At 37.1% G+C, this 17,658-nt stretch overlaps 1 protein-coding gene across 1 annotated transcript in view; it reads left to right on the forward strand.

Moving 5' to 3' along the window:
• Positions 1-17,658, forward strand: part of LOC5575443 (discoidin domain-containing receptor 2) — a 918,178-nt gene that overhangs the window by 164,278 nt on the left and 736,242 nt on the right.

The raw sequence follows: 17,658 nt of genomic DNA on the forward strand, positions 1-17,658 counted from the left end.
CCTATGGAGCTCCTAGCGGAATACGCTCAACTGTACTCTAACTCTTCCGCGAAAATACTCAAAGATCTCCCGAGTAATTTGTTCATAGATTTTTTAAGTTAATTATGTTATTGTTTCCCTAAGATTCTTCCGAAAAAATTACCAGAGATTCGTCTAAGTATTTCCAGAGATTTTTTTTCTTTAAGTTTTCTTTAACCATTGGGAATTTGATTACGAAATTTTACATCAGAATTACAGTTTCATCAAGTATTCTTCGGGCTCGAGAAATAATTCCAATTCTATCCGAATGATAATCTCAGGATTCTTCCATAAATAACATTTAAAAATGTATCTACTCTCCATTTTCTGATTCAAAACTATTCCAGGAACATTTTAATATTTTTAGGGATTGCTTTACAAACTTTTCTACGAATCACTCCATAAAAATACACACATAAAAATTAAACAACTTTTTTGGTAATTTTTTGAATAATTGTAGCTTCAGTATTGTTCGAAAAAAAAAACGCTTAATTGCTGTGGTAAAATTCAAGAATTATATTGTAGAATTTTTGAAACTTGTTGAGCTTAAGTGGTACATGCATTGCGTTGCGTGGTTACGGAGTATTTCGTAGATTGCATACTGAAAGTTGTCATGTTGGTTACTTTACAACTCTTATTCCAATTGCTTAAGGAAAACTATATTTGGAATGAATTGCTGTCCAATGGGAAGTTAGAGATGACAATTTCCATTGCCAGTCACGCCCATCTTCTACGTTACGAGGAAAGGAAAGGATAATGATGGTATGACACCTACTTAAAGAGAGGCCAGCGACTCACCGATGCCCTCATAGATTTCAAGGAGTTGGATATAGGAAAGGGCGATGGCCTTGGATTCACTATAAGCTAGTGATGCGATTGAATTCAAATTGAGTGTATGCTTAGATGAGTGTATCTTTTGTAATTGGGAAAAGTGTGAATGAAGTATTTTTATCAACGTTGGGAGTGATGTAGTGAATGTCACTCCATGCGCGCTTGTTTTCCAGGGATGTGGCACAGGTATTTCCACCTTATGTCCTTGCTAATTAGATTTGGTTTAAGCGCCATTATTCGTTCTCTAAATGAGAAGATGATTTGACCCAATCCTATGATACAGAAATAGCCCAAATTGCATTGAATACAAGCAGATTAATCGGAACGAACTCACAAAGCCATTTGTTGGTCCTAACGCCGAATTCCCCATAAAAAGTTTCAGCAAAATGATTTCTTGAAAATTCGAATCCACCTTCTTTGGATGATTCCGCTTTTTAAATAACAGCATGGGTGCGTCGTCGATAATAGGTAATAATAGGTTTGATGGTACCATGGTGAACATATTGATGTAGAAGAACCCGTTATATCCTACCATTAGAAATTCCATACAAACTTTTTATTTTATTATTTATTATCGGTTATTTTGAAGTACTGTAGAAGTTTACGCAAAAATATTGCCAGTATTGTGTAAGAGCATTACGGAAGATTTATTGTGGTGAAATTCCTAATGTAAGATTTTAATGAATTTTACTCTTAGTGAAAACTCTTGCATTACTTTGAAAAGTTGTTGAGGAATTCCTGTTGGACTTTCAGAAATTCAAAGCCATACGTATAAAAATTCTGCATTTTTCCAAAACTAGTATAATGAACCTTCCCAAAGATTCTTTGAAATGTTGATTTTTTTGAGTATGGAAAGATTTTTGTACGAAGTTCCTCAAAGCGATATGCGAAGGAAGGAAAAACAAAATGTTAAAGCAGGTTGAACAATAGATGGGCAGTGGTACAATGAACGTTAAGTGATTATCTCTAGAGATAAATTACAGGAGAGTTAAAAGCTTTTTAATAAATTTTCAAATAAACAATTTTTTTAAGATGTTTCATAAGAATCTTCATAAGGAAAGTGTCCATGACTTCTGGTTTTCTGGAATTCTGCCAAAAAGCCTTTAAAATTTCGCCCTTGTATCGCACAAACATTCAAACGAAGAATATGGATTCTGCCAATAATTAGTAAAATAATTTCTGAAGTAGTGTTTTAAGGAAAATCAATACAAATTTCTTGATGAATATCTTAATAAATCCTTTCTCTATTCTCTGTTATTTTACTACAGTTTATCTACAGATTCCTTTGCCGCTAAGCTTATTTTGGGAGCAAAAGTTTTCCTAGGGCTTTTTCAATAAATTTACTCCGAAGATTCGAAGGTAAAAGATATTCCAAATACAATTTTCTTTTCAATTCTGGAATATTCGGGGATTTGAAGCAAAATTTCTAGATAAAGAAAACATAAAAGAATTTTTTACTACATTTTTCTGTATTTTAGAAATATTTATTAAAAGCTTTTGTTGAACTTTGCGGAAGAATGGGCAATATTTTTTGGGATATTCAAAGGAATTCATAGAAGAATTTCTTGCAGAACTTCAGCGACTTATCTCAGTATAGTATTTGAAAGAATCAAGTATTTTTTTGGAAGAATTGCAAGGAAAAACTGAACTTCTAAAAAGATTAGGTAACATTTTAGGTAAATCCGGGAACATATTCCGGAATCAATTTGCAATTGAAAAGTAGACAAAAAGGAATGGATGCCCATCAGGAGGAATTTGCTTTGAACGTATTACAGTTTTCACAATATTACTTGACTAATTATTAAGAGATTTTCAAATGTGAATCCACCCTTCAGTATTTCTTGAAGAATTTCAATACACTAAAATTTTATAAAGAATATCGAAAAGTGCTTTGAAAATTTTTGTTATAATTGTGTTGGAAATTAATCTAATAATTTATGAAATAATAGGCTTTCTTGGAAAATATGTATAGTTTAAGTAATGAATGTATTCATGCAAAAACACTATGGTCGATTTGTTACATTAATTTCACACCAAGTTTAAATTATGTCATTCATTTGAAGAAAGGTTGGCTATTCCAAAATTGTTTGAAAGTCAAGCCTTATTTTTCGACAAAAAAATCCCGCTATTTTTTTATCTTGGACATTATACGAGCTGAAGTTATAACATATATATTAAACTGTTTGGATTTCTTTAGTAAATCAATCGCTGGACACCTTGAACAGGGTATCTCCAAGAACATGAGGAATTACAATGCTGTGAATATGCTGCTTTTTTGTACAAACAGGATTATTTGGATTATTCAGAATAAAACAAACTTTGAGAATTCAAAGTTCCTTTTTGTACCACGGTATTTTTTGCAGCGGGGTGTCGAAAAATTGCGCTTATCGCATACAGCATCAAACCAGTTCTAACAAATAACCATTCGATCGACGGTCAGACGGTTAAGTTTTTGGTTGTCGCGCGATTTAGAAGTTAGAACAGCCACGCTGATGCTGTGTAAGACAAGCGAAATATTCTCACTATTGTTGTACAACATAAAATAACGTAACTACTGAAGAGATTTTTGCCAATAACAAGAGTCACAAGTACATTGAATCAAAATACTTTGCTTTATTCAACCATTTATTTAATTGAATTTTTTATTTTTATTATCATCAAAAATTCGTAGATTATGGAACATCGGATTTTTTTCTCTTAAGAGATTAGTGGTCGGTCCATATTGTCATAATCTGAAACCTTCGATGATTTTTTTTTCCATACAGTTTGTATGGAAAGAAATGAGTGACAAAATAGTATTTCCATACATTTTAGTATGAAAAAATAGCTTCAAATTGGAAGGAATTAAAACTTTATAGATAAAATATTTTGGAACCTTTTGATAACGAAAATATGGACCGAATACTAATCTCTAACGAGAAAACCTCGATGTAAATTCGACTTTTATACTATCCTGGTTCAAACATAGCGTGTACAGTACATCGAAATGAATTACAAACTATTGCAATCGCATATTGATTGTACTTTTTACAATGATTCAATCACTCTTTGCTTAAGCAACAATACGCTACTCTCGACGATTATCAGATTAAGCGTTTTGAATAAGATTTTGGAAAGTTCATGGATCACGCTTATTTCCAAAGAATTTTGGAGTATGGAACAGCTTTAACCGAGAATATGTTTTATTATTTGATGGGTTAAACATGTTTGAAATAAATTACAAACTAAAGGTTGAAAATAAAAGACTTAATTTCCGAGAAAATAATCAAACAATAATAATTTCACATTCATTCGTATTAACTCAGTTTCCAAAATTCGAAAAAGAAAGTAACTTGCATTTTATCGTCATATGAGGTTTGGTGTAATTGCTGCAAAATTCACTATCAGTGTAACACCCTTACTCGGACCTACGTTACTTCGGTCGTTAGGCCTTCCTCGATAGATCCAAGTCGCTAAGCAATCATTACGCCTGGCTGCCTTAATCTCCTATCATGCGAGAATATATGGTTCGAGCGCAATCAAAGATGAACACGAGATGTACGAGCGCGCCATCGGTTGCCATCGACAACGACAACGATAGTAAAGGACGAAATGTTCAGTCAGCACAACAATGAAGATGATGATAATGCCGATGATCGCATATCGCCGATGTGTGTTATTAACTTGTGAGCGATTAAACACGAAGATATCCTTTTACGCAGTCGGTGGAAGTGGCAGAGCGCCCAGTAGTTCCACTTCCATCTGGGATTTGGGCAGCCAAGCGTTTGAGATGCTAATAACGGATATTGAACGGGAGGATGACGGTTATTGTCTTTGGATGTTGCTGCTGTCGTCGTGTGCCGTGGGACACATCCGATTGCATGGATCGGGTTTCAATTTGTGGCTTTGATGATGATGAAGGGCGATATCCGATTCAATTGGCAGGTTGCAAAATTATCGAACCCATAAACTGTTTCGAACGGAAGTGATTCTTGGATATGGGTCGTTTGGACGTTTCGATGAAAGAAGCACTGCTCGATGAAGCATTTATAGTATATTGAAGATGATGGCTGAAAATGGTTCAATTGTATTCGTCTATTAAATATTATTCCAATTTCTGAGAATATGAAAGATAAAGAAAAGCGTTATCCTTGGTCTTTTTTTTCAAAACATATCCAGTAGGGTGACCCATAATAATCAAACTACAAACATTTTGAGTTTATCTTCTTTTTTTCTGGCATTACGTCCCGGCTGTAACAGAGCCTACTTTTCAGCTTAGTGTTCTTATGAGCACTTCCAAAGCTATTACCTGAGAAATTTCTTTGCAAATTGACCATTTTTACATATGTATATCGTGTGGCAGGTACGAAGATACTCTATGTCCAGGAAAATAGAAAAAAAAAACCAACCTGAAAAGATCCGGTGGGAATCTAACGTCTCGAATGGACTGGCTTGAATAATGATGTCTGAGATATCTGCGAAATAATAATATAGTGATCACTTGCGCCACCTTACGGAAAAATTCAAATCTACTGTCTAGAATATAAAGAGCCCTCTACTTAAAAAAATCATGCTCACTTGCGCCAACTGTTGCCAAAAAAATTATTCGTATTTCATGGCCAAAATAATGACAAACTTTGAGCTACGACTTCACTGAACACGTCAATTTTTAAATGTCAGGATCCTGAGATATCTGTAAAACAAAAGTTTTATGTTCGATAGTTCCAACCACTGACAAAATCTTTAGTATCATGAATCAAACAAAAATAGCCCAAGAAATACCGAACATCTTCACCGAAAACGCCATCTTTTAAGCATATAAGATGCCGAAAAATCTGCAAAACACAAATTCCATGCTCACTATTACCTGCCTTGTGGCAAAGTTATAAATTTACTAGCTCGCACAATGATTGCCCTTGTGCTACTGAACAACTTTGCCCAAGACGCCATCTTTCTAAGTGGTCAGGCTGCTGAACTATCAGCAAAACAAAAGTTTCATGCTCAATAGTGTTTTAAGCTTCAATTTGATGGGTATCAAAAATACTTAGAGATACTTATTTTTTTTTTTCCGAAAATGTTTTCTTTCATAGACACCTTGTAAAGTTACTGAAGAGTTCGAGCTTGAACTTGAGCTTGATTGGCCGCCCGTGGTTGCTACTCCAGTATTGCTATAGATCAGCTGCACTTACACAAGAAAACCACCAGATGACTGCTTAGAACTAACATCAGTGATGATGCATTAAACTGGCTTCCACAGTAGACCGGCTATACCCCTGCATCAATGCCAGTTCATACTGGAAGGTGTAGGGCTGGTATAATTTTATGACAGAGAGGTTTGCTAATGCGAATTATTAGCAAAGTTATTCCAACGGCAGAATTTTATTTGATGAGTGCTCTTCAAGATATTTCTCAATTCAATACCCTGATAGCCCTACATGTTTTTCCTCTTTTAGAAACCCATCTGCGATTGATTTGGTCTTAAGGCTAAGTTTCCCGTCATTCGTTTTGGCAACAATGATGACTTTTTAGCTTGCATTTCAAAGTGATAAAACTCAGTCTTGATAGTTTATATTGACTTGAAAAAGTATCACTGCACGCGCTAACATGCATAAAGTATGCTGATACTTTTTCAACTGTGTCAGTACAAAACCAACTGATTTTCTTTGATTCAAAATCATGAGATGAATTAGCAATAATCATCAACGACGCGTACAAATTACAATGACGGCCTACTTCGCCTTAACCGACTCTAGTCATCTTTGTAGCCAACTGATTACTAATGCTAATTTTAATTCTGATCATGTTCCTGTTACATTTCAAATATCACATTAAGCGATTCTCAATCCCATCAGCTCCACCTTAAATTATTTTTGAGCCGACTGGAATATATATGAAACACATATCAAGATATTGACTCTAATCTTGATGTTAGGGCGAAGTAGGCCGTTATTGAAATTTGTACGCACTGTTGATGATTGTTGCTAATTCATCTTATGATTTCGAATCAAAGAAAATCAGTTGGTTTTGCACTGACACAACTGAAAAAGTATCAGCATAATCTATGTATGTTCGCGCGTACAGTAATACTTGTTCAAGTCAATATAAACTATCAAGAATAAGTTTTATCACTTTGAAAGTGCACGCAGCAAAGTTATCATTGCTGGTGAAACAAATGACGGGCTACTTTGCCTTAACATTTCATTACAAACAAAACTTGATATTGACAATGCTATTGAAACTTTAACAAATTCCATTGTTGAAGCCAGGAGCATTACAATTCCAAAATGTGAAGTAAAAATCGAAACCGTGATTATAGACGATGATCTTAAACTCTTGATCCGTTTCAAAAATGTGAGGAGAAGGCAATTTTAATGCACTCGTGATCCTTCTACGAAAAATATATGGCAGGATTTGCAGAAAGAAATCAAGAAACGTTTTGCTCAATTAAGAAACAAAAATATTGAAAATGAGATTTCTCAATTGGACCTTCTGGAAATTATTTAAAATTTTGAAAAAAACCTCAAAAGCAAATACCGGCATTGACAAAGGAAAACAAATTATTACTAACTAATTGCGAAAAAGATCAAAAACTTGCTGTGCAGTTTGAAAGCGCGCACAATTTTAATTTAGGATCTACTTGTCAAATAGAAAATCAAGTTATTAAGGACTTCAAAAATATTCTCAATCAAGAGAACGTTTTTGAAAATTCCTGGCAGACGGATGTGGAAGAAGTGAGAATTATTATTAAAAAAATAAAAAATATGAAAGCTTCTGGCGATGATGGAATTTTCTACATCCTCATCAAAAAACTTTCAGTAAGTAGCTTATCATTTTTAGTTAATATATTTAACAAAAGTTTTCAATCAGCATATTTTTTTCTGACAAATTGAAAAACTCTAAGGTTGTTCCAATTTTAAAACCAGACAAAAATCCTGCAGAAGCTTCTAGCTATCGTCCAATCAGTTTGCTTTCCTCCATCAGTAAACCTTTCGAAAAGGTTATTTTGAATGGTCCACATCAACGAAAATTCATTTTTCTCCAATGAACAGTTCGAATCCCGCCATGGACATTTGACCACTCATCATCTTTTACTTGTAACAAATTTGATTCGTTCCAACAAATCTGAAGGCTATTCTACTGATCTTGCTCTTCTAGACATAGAAAAAGCATTTGGCAGTGCTTGGCATCGTCAAATTAAAAAACTTTAATTTTCCAACATACATTGTAAGAATAATGCAAAATTAACTGTCAAATCGTACACTTCAGGTTAATTATCAGAACTCCAGATCTGAAAGAATTCCTGTAAAAGCTGGTGTTCCCCAAAGCAGCATTATAGGATCAACATTACACAATATTTTCACATCTGACGTACCTGAGTTACCTCAAGGATGTCAAAAATCCTTGTTTGCGGATGACACAGGCCTCTCCGCCAAAGGACAAAGTCTGCGTGTCATCTGTACTCATACTTGCAAAAATGGAAGATGAAGTTAAGTATGTAGGGCTCGTGCTAGATAATAGTTTATCCTTAAAAAATCACATTGAGGGCATTCAAGCCAAATGTAACATATATGTTAATATCTTTATCCACTAAATAATATAAATAAATACTTCGTCTTTAGAACAAGCTTTTGATCTTCAAACAAATGTTCAGGCCAGCCATGCTGTATTCTGTACCAATATGGACTAGCTACTTTAATAACAGGAAGAAAGCTGTGCAGAGAATTCAAAATACAAGTTTGAAAATGATTCTGAAGCTTCCTCCCTGGCATAGTAACCAATGAATTACATAGAATATCCAATATTGAAACATTGGAACAAATGTCAAATAAAATAAATAATAATTTCAGGCAAAATCGTTACAATCTTCTATTGCCACGATTAATGCGTTATATATTTTGGTTAAGTAAGGTTAAGTAAATTGAAAACTTGTTTTTTCTCTTATAATCAGGTGAAATCAAATCACCTGTAAAAAATGTTAACAAAATGTTAATAAAAGCTTAAATTTGTTTTACCAAATCAGGATGATAGTGTTGTCTAATAACACAGAACACCTTGATATAAGAAACGAATGTAATGTTTAGAATGACACTATTAAAAAAAAATTAAAAAAAGAAAAAAAAGAGAGGTTTGCTGTTTGGTAAGAAGACTGCATATGTATCAGGCATAAGGGAAGGCGTGCTAAAATTTTGGAAGAATGAAAGCGTACACTCAGACAAATGGGCTATCGAAATACATAGGAACCACTTATGAAAATTTGCCACAATAATTCGGGTTGAAATACATTGCTTTGACTTATGAAAACAAAATTGTTATCGCGGCAACCTGGAATCAAACCAAGGACCTTGCGATCGTTCAGCCCATGCGTACTCCACGCGCCTATCGTCGCCTTGATCGACAGTAAACTAGAGCACAAATCGATCACATTTCTATGGAAGAAAAGCGTTTCCTCGAGATAATCGATGTCAGAGTTATATATTATTATAGTGACTTTGAAATATGACCCCTTCCTGGTAATGGTGAAACAGTTCCCAAAACTTTCAGTTGGTAACAACGTACGGTACCGATGCCCGCCATAAATGACTCCAGACGTTACCACTAGTCTATGGTAGGCCCTATATACTTATAACTTCCTTCAAGCGACAAGCATGTATTATTTTTTATTGTAGTTATTAGTATGGAAAGCTTCTGTACCGTTCACTGTTTCTAAATCTTAAATATTCATGTCCTAATACTAACTGCACCATTAGATCTGGAGTACAAATGGGCTGTGTGGAAGATAAACGCCCCATTATCCGCTCATGCATTCGTCAGCCGAGTGCAAACCACTAACAACCGACATCATCATCGCTTCAACTGTCGGTGGATGATGATTACCGGTGTCGCACGGATGTCACTTTGGCCAACTTGCACTTCAGTTTCGAGGGCGTTGCTCAAATTATAGGGAAAACACCCACCCCGAAACATTACGCCTAATGACAGAGCAAGGATTAGCGTATGTTTTGTTTAATACCTTTCATCCTCGCTAAATATTTATCAACATTAAATGTTGATAGCTACCAATAAACAACTAACCATCCATCCGTTCGTCCGTTCGTACATCAGAGTCACGTCCACCGTCATCAGTGGGATGTCCGCGAAATGCACACTTCCGATGCGTTCTCTGCAATGGCGACTTCCCTATCCTGGCCAAGCGAAACATGTATGCTGAAGCGGTCGAGACTAATTACACTAACCCAAAATTTCCCGCATATCAGCATCAACGTGAGTAATCACGGGATCCTCAGCTAGGTCTGGCAGTTTCATGGGTGGTCTGGTTTGCTTCCTTCTTGCACACAGTTCGTTACAATGGACCATCATCGCAACACTGACCAGCAAGGGATAATTGCGGAAATTACGATTGTTTGCAAACTCCGTCCAGCGACGAGCAACTGTGTCTGGGGTCGGAGATTCTCTCTTCCTGCCTTTTCTAATTAAAAGTACGAGATCGGACCGTACCCTCACGACTTGGTCAGATTTCGGTTTTTATTTATTTGCTGTTGATGTTGTTGTTGTTGTTGTTGGTTTGCATATTTCATGGATGCTGTCATTATGAGCCTAGCAGACTACCAATTTCCGGGCCCTCTGGAGAAATAAATCCCACCAGACCGGAACAACAAGCCGGGCAGACAACGCATAGGAGGGACAGGAGATAATTAACGGAAAAACTTCCCCCGAATGACGGATTTAGAGCTTTTCTCACCGCCTCATTAGGTGTGGTGGAAAATATGAAATTACGTTAGAGGTGGATCAACCCTGGATATTAGGGTGGCCTATTTTTTTATGGAAACAATCTAATTGTAATGATATTAAGTCACACCTCCCAAATTTGTTCATTTGGACATCCAGAAGCTGAAGTGAACATAGTGTTCCAACTAAATCTTAAGTAGCACGTGAAACACCTTCCAAAGAGATGCTTTCAACAAATGGTTTCAAGCACGTATCAATAAAAGCATCTGTAACATACCTAGTTCTAGTAAGATTGCATATTAATATCAAAAGCTCATAAAGTTTCATTGCTGTTCCAAAGAACATGCATTTCACTCCTCTCAACCTTTCCGAAACGACAAGATTTACTGCAAATGTGCTCTGCAAATAGCAATAAAGTCAAGTTTATCAAAACAATCGCGATGCTATGAACTGTGATCAACTTTGATATATTAAGAGTGGTAGATAGGAGCAAGTGAAAGATACAACTACAAAATACGAGGAAAGGGACATGCCTGGGATTAAACCCATGACCTTCTGCTTATGAAGCAGAAGCAACTGCTATTAGACCACCAACCCCACCAAAGCCAACATAATTTTTTTTGGGTACATAAAGAAGGAGTGTGATGAACGAAACTTGGGAAATTCGAAGCCCTATACCTTTTTTATTAGCTTCATTTGTGAATATGCTTCAGAGATATTTGTCCATGAGTGAAAGTTATTTATACTTATTACTATTTCATTTTGCTTAAATATCGTACAAACATGATTTTGTGACATCGCGTTACTGTAAAATTCAATTTGCAGCAACAATAACAGAAAATCACCCAATCTTTCGCCAGATTTTCAATGATTTTCTTAAGCACTATCTATGTGATTGTGCCAAAATGTAGAATAATAGGGACTTTAATGTTATGAGCCCTAAATATATTTACTATTGTTTCAGGAAAACTAATAATTTCTCAACAAAAAATCAAGTCCTGGTATCTGTTTGATTTTTCTTTGTGATCCGAACAAAATTCAATTTAATGTGACGAAAAATTACGTAACTTGTAACTTAAATTTACAATGACGTATATTTCAATGATATTTTCTAAGTGTGCGAAGTTTCAACTAATTTCAAAATATATCCAATATGAATGGAATCTAGGTCACAAATTCAAAACGAGAAATGCAAAAGTTAAATCGAACCAAAGGCGCTGGAAAATTGAAACCAGTTTATCCCGAAAGTGCAGTCTCTTTCGGCGAAGCCCCACAAGCTCTTCCATCAGATACTCGCGCGAGCACCATTGTCACAATTTTGACACGTGTCAACGCACTGATTGAACCATGAATAAAATCCGTTTCCCCTGGCAGTGAAGTCAGCAAAGCCATAAATTGAAAAAAGAAAAATCATCAATGCATCGCTCGATCCGGCAGACTGCGGATATGGTTGGATGGTTGGCCACTTGCCATAAAAAGTCAACCAGAAACACTCGCGAGAGGAACATTGTTGGGTCGAGTGGGACCCCGAACCGATGGAACCGGGACCAAGTTTCGTCTCCCACTTGAAGGGCGAACACCATTGCATTGCGATGACGTTCGATCGGATCGATATGGGCGGAATTGATTCGGGATTTACAGGTTGAGCGGACAGCGCCAACAAAATAGGGAAAAAGTGCACTGTCAGCAATGTCACCATTGACAATCACGCCAGGTTTGACACAGTGACGGTGTGAAATTGAAAAGCTCGTGTCATCGGAGCTGGTGCCGAACAGGGGGGACGGCTTGATTTCCTTTGTCACAGGGTACCTATTGAAGTTCGGTTGGTTGTTGGTTGCGTTTTGTATTGAATGTCGGTCATGTGTAAATATGGTAGTGGAACTTTGGTTGATCGATGAATTAAGGCGGAAAAAATTTCGTCGTTCTGCTGCTTTAAATATTCATTTGAAAGCATTGTTCAAATCAGATACTGAATGATTTCGTTTACTTGGTACAAGATAAATTAGTTTGGTAAAACCTGTGTAACAATATTACACTTATTTACTCGGTGTATGGCTGTGCCTATCCAACCTCCTTTTCGGGCCATACTCTCTAGATTTTGTTGCACTTAGTCAAACCAACTAGCTTGCTCCGCTTCATGCCTCCTTGTTCCAACTGGATTTGACGGACAAACCACTTCTAACGTATCGCCAGCAGGCCCGAAAATCCATCACCCTGTTTAGGTACCCAGTGCTATTCGATCGAACTGGAATGTTCGCCCGAAATCTTCACGTTTTGTACATCGACCATCGTTGCTCTTATCAGTCTTGTGAGCTTCCCAGAGAAGCCGTCCACAATTTGGAGATTTTCAGTACAATAAAAACTTGGTCCTTCGTGTAGCGGCCGATTATGAAATATCTTGATAACTTCAACAAAAAAGTATGCTATTGGCAATTGGTGGTCGGATCATATTGCCATAGCAGTTCAGATTTTTAATAGGTGTGTTGATTTCACCTGCTTATAAGCGAAAAAAACGCTTTCAATTGACTTAATCTAACTTAACCTAAATATATAACGCATTAATCGTGACAATAGAAAATTGCAACGATTTTTTTCCAAAATTATTAATTATTTTGTTTGACATTTGTTCCAATGTTTCAACATTAGATATTCTATGTAACTCATTAGTACTATACCAGAGAGGGAGCTTCAGAATCATTTTCAAAATTTTCTTTTGAATCCTCTGCAGAGCATTCTTCCTGGTATTACAACAGCTAGTCCATATTAGTACAGCATACAACAAGGCTGGCCTGAAAATTTGTTTGAAGATCAAAAGCTTGTTTTTAAGACAAAGTTTTGATTTTCTATTAATACGGGGATAGAGACATTTTGTATATTTGTAACATTTGGCTTGAATGCCCTCAATGTGATTTTTGAAAGTTAAATTCTTATCAAGCATGAGCCCTAGATACTTAAGGTGAAGATTAATAGAAACCAAACCTCAAATTTTCAAGAGCACGAATCTGGAGAACCGAACACCCGATTGGGCTGAAAGCTTAATCGATTGGTCACCACCAGCTAGTTGGTTCTCCAGATATGTGCTCTTGAAAATTTGGGGTGTGGCTTCGATTCATCTTCACCTTAACTTCATCTGACCAATTTATTGGAACCCCTCTCATCGTGACAAAATGTCTACATGAAGGTTTCAAATAAAGAGCTTTTGGTTTATGTGGGAATATTATTAGTTGAGTTTTGGAAGCATTAGGAGATATCTTCCATTTTTACAAGTATGAGTACAGATGAGACGCAGACTTTGTCCTTTGGCGGAGAGGCCTGTGTCATCCGCAAACAAGGATTTTTGACATCCCTGAGGTAACACAGGTAAGTCAGATGTGAAAATATTGTTTAGTTCTTCTTCTTCTTCTTTCTGGCGTTACGTCTCAACTGGGACAAAGCCTGCTTTTCAGCCTAATGTTCTTATGAGCACTTACACAGTTATTAACTGAGAGCTTTCTATGCCAATTGACCATTTTTGCATGTGTATATCGTGTGGCAGGTACGAAGATACTCTATGCCCTGGGAAGTCGAAAAAATTTCCAACCCGGAAAGATCCTCGACCAGTGGGATTCGAACCCACGACCCTCAGCTTGGTCTTGCTGAATAGCTGCGCGTTTACCGCTACGGCTATCTGGGCCCCTATTAATTTAAATTAAATATTGTATAATATTGGTCCTAAAATGCTGCCTTGAGGAACACCAGCTCTTACAGGAAGTTTTTTAAGACCTGTAGGCGAATTTCGGCGCGTATTTTCTTCGAAGAAAAGAAAATTTTCTTGCTGGTGGATTATGGAAGAAAATTTCTTCTCTTCGAAGAAAGTGTGCGTCGGAATTCACCTACTGGAGTTCTGATATTTAACCTGATGTGTACGATTTGACAGATAACTTTGAATTATTCTAGCAATGTATGTTGAAAAATTAAAGTGTTCTAATTTTACCATCAAACGTTCATGCCAAACGCTGCCAAATTCTTTATTCTTTAATACATCAACAGGCAATCAACAGCCCCAATGATGTCAACTTAATTCTAGTCTTAATACTAACAAAAGGTCAAATTAAACTTAAAGTGAACACAAGTCAATACTACACAAAACATTCAACTATCACCAGCGGCGTTTGCAAAAAAACTTGAAAAACGTCGGCGAAGTGTGCGTCGGGGAGTGTCAAAGTCAAATTCTGAGGCTATCCGATTAAATGTTCTTTGCAGACCATTAATAGCTCCGTGCATACTATAATTGGTTCGTCTCAACGGTAAGCGGAGCATGAGGTTGTTGCGCAGTGTACGGGGTGCAACATTTATGTTGATTTGCTCCAAAATAGTGGGGCAATCAAGTCGACCTTGAAGAGAGTCAGCGATAAACAAAGCTCTGGCAGTATTGCGTCTAACGTGCAAGGGTTCAAGATCGATCAATCGGCAACGGTTCTCGTAGCTGGGGAGGCGGAAAGGGTCTCTCCACGGTAGCCTACGGAGGGCGAAGCGTAAGAATCGCCGTTGCACAGACTCGATACGCTCGACTCCATTGGAGTAGTTTGGACTCCAAACCTCCGAGCAGTATTCTAGAACAGAACGTGACAAGGAACAGTACAGTGATTTAAGACAATACACATCAGTAAAGTTTTTAGCTATCCTAAAAATGCATCCTAGAACACGTGACGCCTTACCAACCACGTAAGACACATGTTGATTAAAAGTTAAGGTCGTGTCTAAGACCACTCCCAAATCCTTCACATGGTCGACACGTTCGATTTCAGCACCCATGAGCTGATAACTGAAATGGATTGGACTTCTCTTTCTAGAAAAAGTGATCACAGAGCACTTCGTGGGATTAACAATCATGCGATTGATAGTACACCAATCTGCAAAACTAGAGAGTTGTTGTTGGAGAAGGTCGCAATCCTCGATAGAGTGGATTTCAAGAAAAATCTTAAGATCGTCTGCATAAGACAACCGGGGGACCTTTATCTGACGGTGTACATCATTGAAGAAAAGCAGAAAAATTAAAGGCCCCAAGTGGCTTCCTTGAGGGATTCCTGACGTAGACATGAACGAAGCAGTCTGACAATCACCAATAACGACCTTCAATTCTCGACCTGTCAGATATGATCGAAACCATTGCAAAAACCTGCCATTGATTCCAAGCCTGTCTAGTTTGGCGATTGCTATGTCATGGTTCACCATATCAAAGGCTGCAGTTAGGTCCGTGTATATCACATCTGTTTGATTACGGCGAACCATACTATCCATTATATAGGAAGTAAGGCAAATAAGGTTGGATGCAGTTGATCGCCCTGGCATAAATCCGTGTTGATCCTCGCTCAGTTGCTGCTGACAATGAGCCTTCAGGGGTTCCATAATAACCAATTCAAACAGCTTCGAGACGGCACATAGGGATGTGATTCCACGGTAATTATTGACGTCACGTTTATCGCCCTTTTTGTACACTGGGTACATGTGAGCAATCTTCCAGCAAGATGGGAAAACACCGCTGCTAATCGATGCCCGAAAGATGAAAAGAAGCGGAGTAACTAGAACGTCAATGTGCTTTTTTAGAAGAACTGAAGGAAATCCATCCGGTCCGGGGTTGAAAGATGATTTCATCTGAGATGAGGCCTTGGTAATCATAGTTTCATCGATATCAAAACTTCCAATCGCATGAGATGACCGGGGAACGTTGCTAACGGCGAGCTCAACTTGATCCGCAGTTAAATCTTCTCTTGAGAACACACTTGCAAACTTTTCCGAAAACATGTCGCAAATTTCGCGGGGAGTCGTGCCTTCGATGCTGTTGAACCTCATAGCAGATGGTAGTCCCGATACTTTTCGTTGCTCATTGACGAACTTCCAGAAGCGCTTTGGGTTTGACTTCAAATTTCGCTGGATATTGTGCTGATATCTGGAGAAGCACCGCTGACTGGCATATTTATACTTATGATTGAGCCTAACATAAGCAATTCTTAATGGAACTGTGCGGTGTTTGCTTTTTCTATGTCTAGAAGAGCAATACCAGTAGAACGAATCAAATTTGTTACACGTAAAAGTTGATGAGTCGAATGTCCATGGCGGAATCCGAACTGTTCATTGGCAAAAATTGAATTTTCGTTGATTCTTTTCAAAATGACCTTTTCAAAAAGTTTACTGATGAAGGAAAGCAAACTGATTGGACGATAGCTAGCAGCTTCTGCAGGATTTTTGTCTGGTTTTAAAATTGGAACTACCTTAGCATTTTTCCATTTTTCAGGAAAATATGCTGATTGAAAACATTTGTTAAATATATCAACTTAGAATGATAAGCTACTTTCTGGAAGTTTCTTGATGAGGATGTAGAAAATTCCATCATCGCCTGGAGCTTTCATATTTTTGATTTTTTTTAATAATAGTTCTCACTTCTTCCAAATCAGTCTCCCAGGCATTTTCGAAAACGTCCTCTTGATTGAGAATATTTTCGAACTCCTAAGTAACTTGATTTCAATTGGACTAGTAAGTCCTAAATTAAAATTGTGCGCACTTTCAAACTGCATAGCAAGTTTTTGAGCTTTTTTGTAATTAGTTAGCAGTGATGCATTATGAACTGAAATCGAGCCAAAAGTGAACGGAGCCCGAGCCAAATTTGCACGAGAACGCAGTAGACAATGAACTTCCGAGCAAGAGCCAGCCGCTGCTCAAGAACGGCCCGTTCAGTTCACAATTTAGATTGGAGCTCTTACTTGAGAAACAAATGAATTGATCTTCTTAAATTTTCATAAACAGAAAAATCATACTGCTCTTGCTGTTTTAAATTTCTAAACAGAACTTTGACATAGATTTTTGTCGTGTATCAGTCAAAGTCAATTGGGTTAATTTTTTGGCTCGCACGGGTTCATATTTTTGAACTGCTCAATGTTCAAGCCTACTTGATCGCAGCGTTCAAAAAATTGAACTGGAACGCGAACTGAACGCGTTCAAATGCATCTCTGTTAGTTAGTAATAATTTGTTTTCCTCTTTCAATGCCGGTATTGAGCTTGGGATTCGCTAAACATTCTCAATGTGCTCAATGAGCTAAAGTCAATAACGACCCCGGATACGTCCTC

This window comes from Aedes aegypti, chromosome 2 (assembly GCF_002204515.2).
Source record: "Aedes aegypti strain LVP_AGWG chromosome 2, AaegL5.0 Primary Assembly, whole genome shotgun sequence".
In the NCBI taxonomy this organism is placed as follows: Eukaryota; Metazoa; Arthropoda; class Insecta; order Diptera; family Culicidae; genus Aedes; species Aedes aegypti.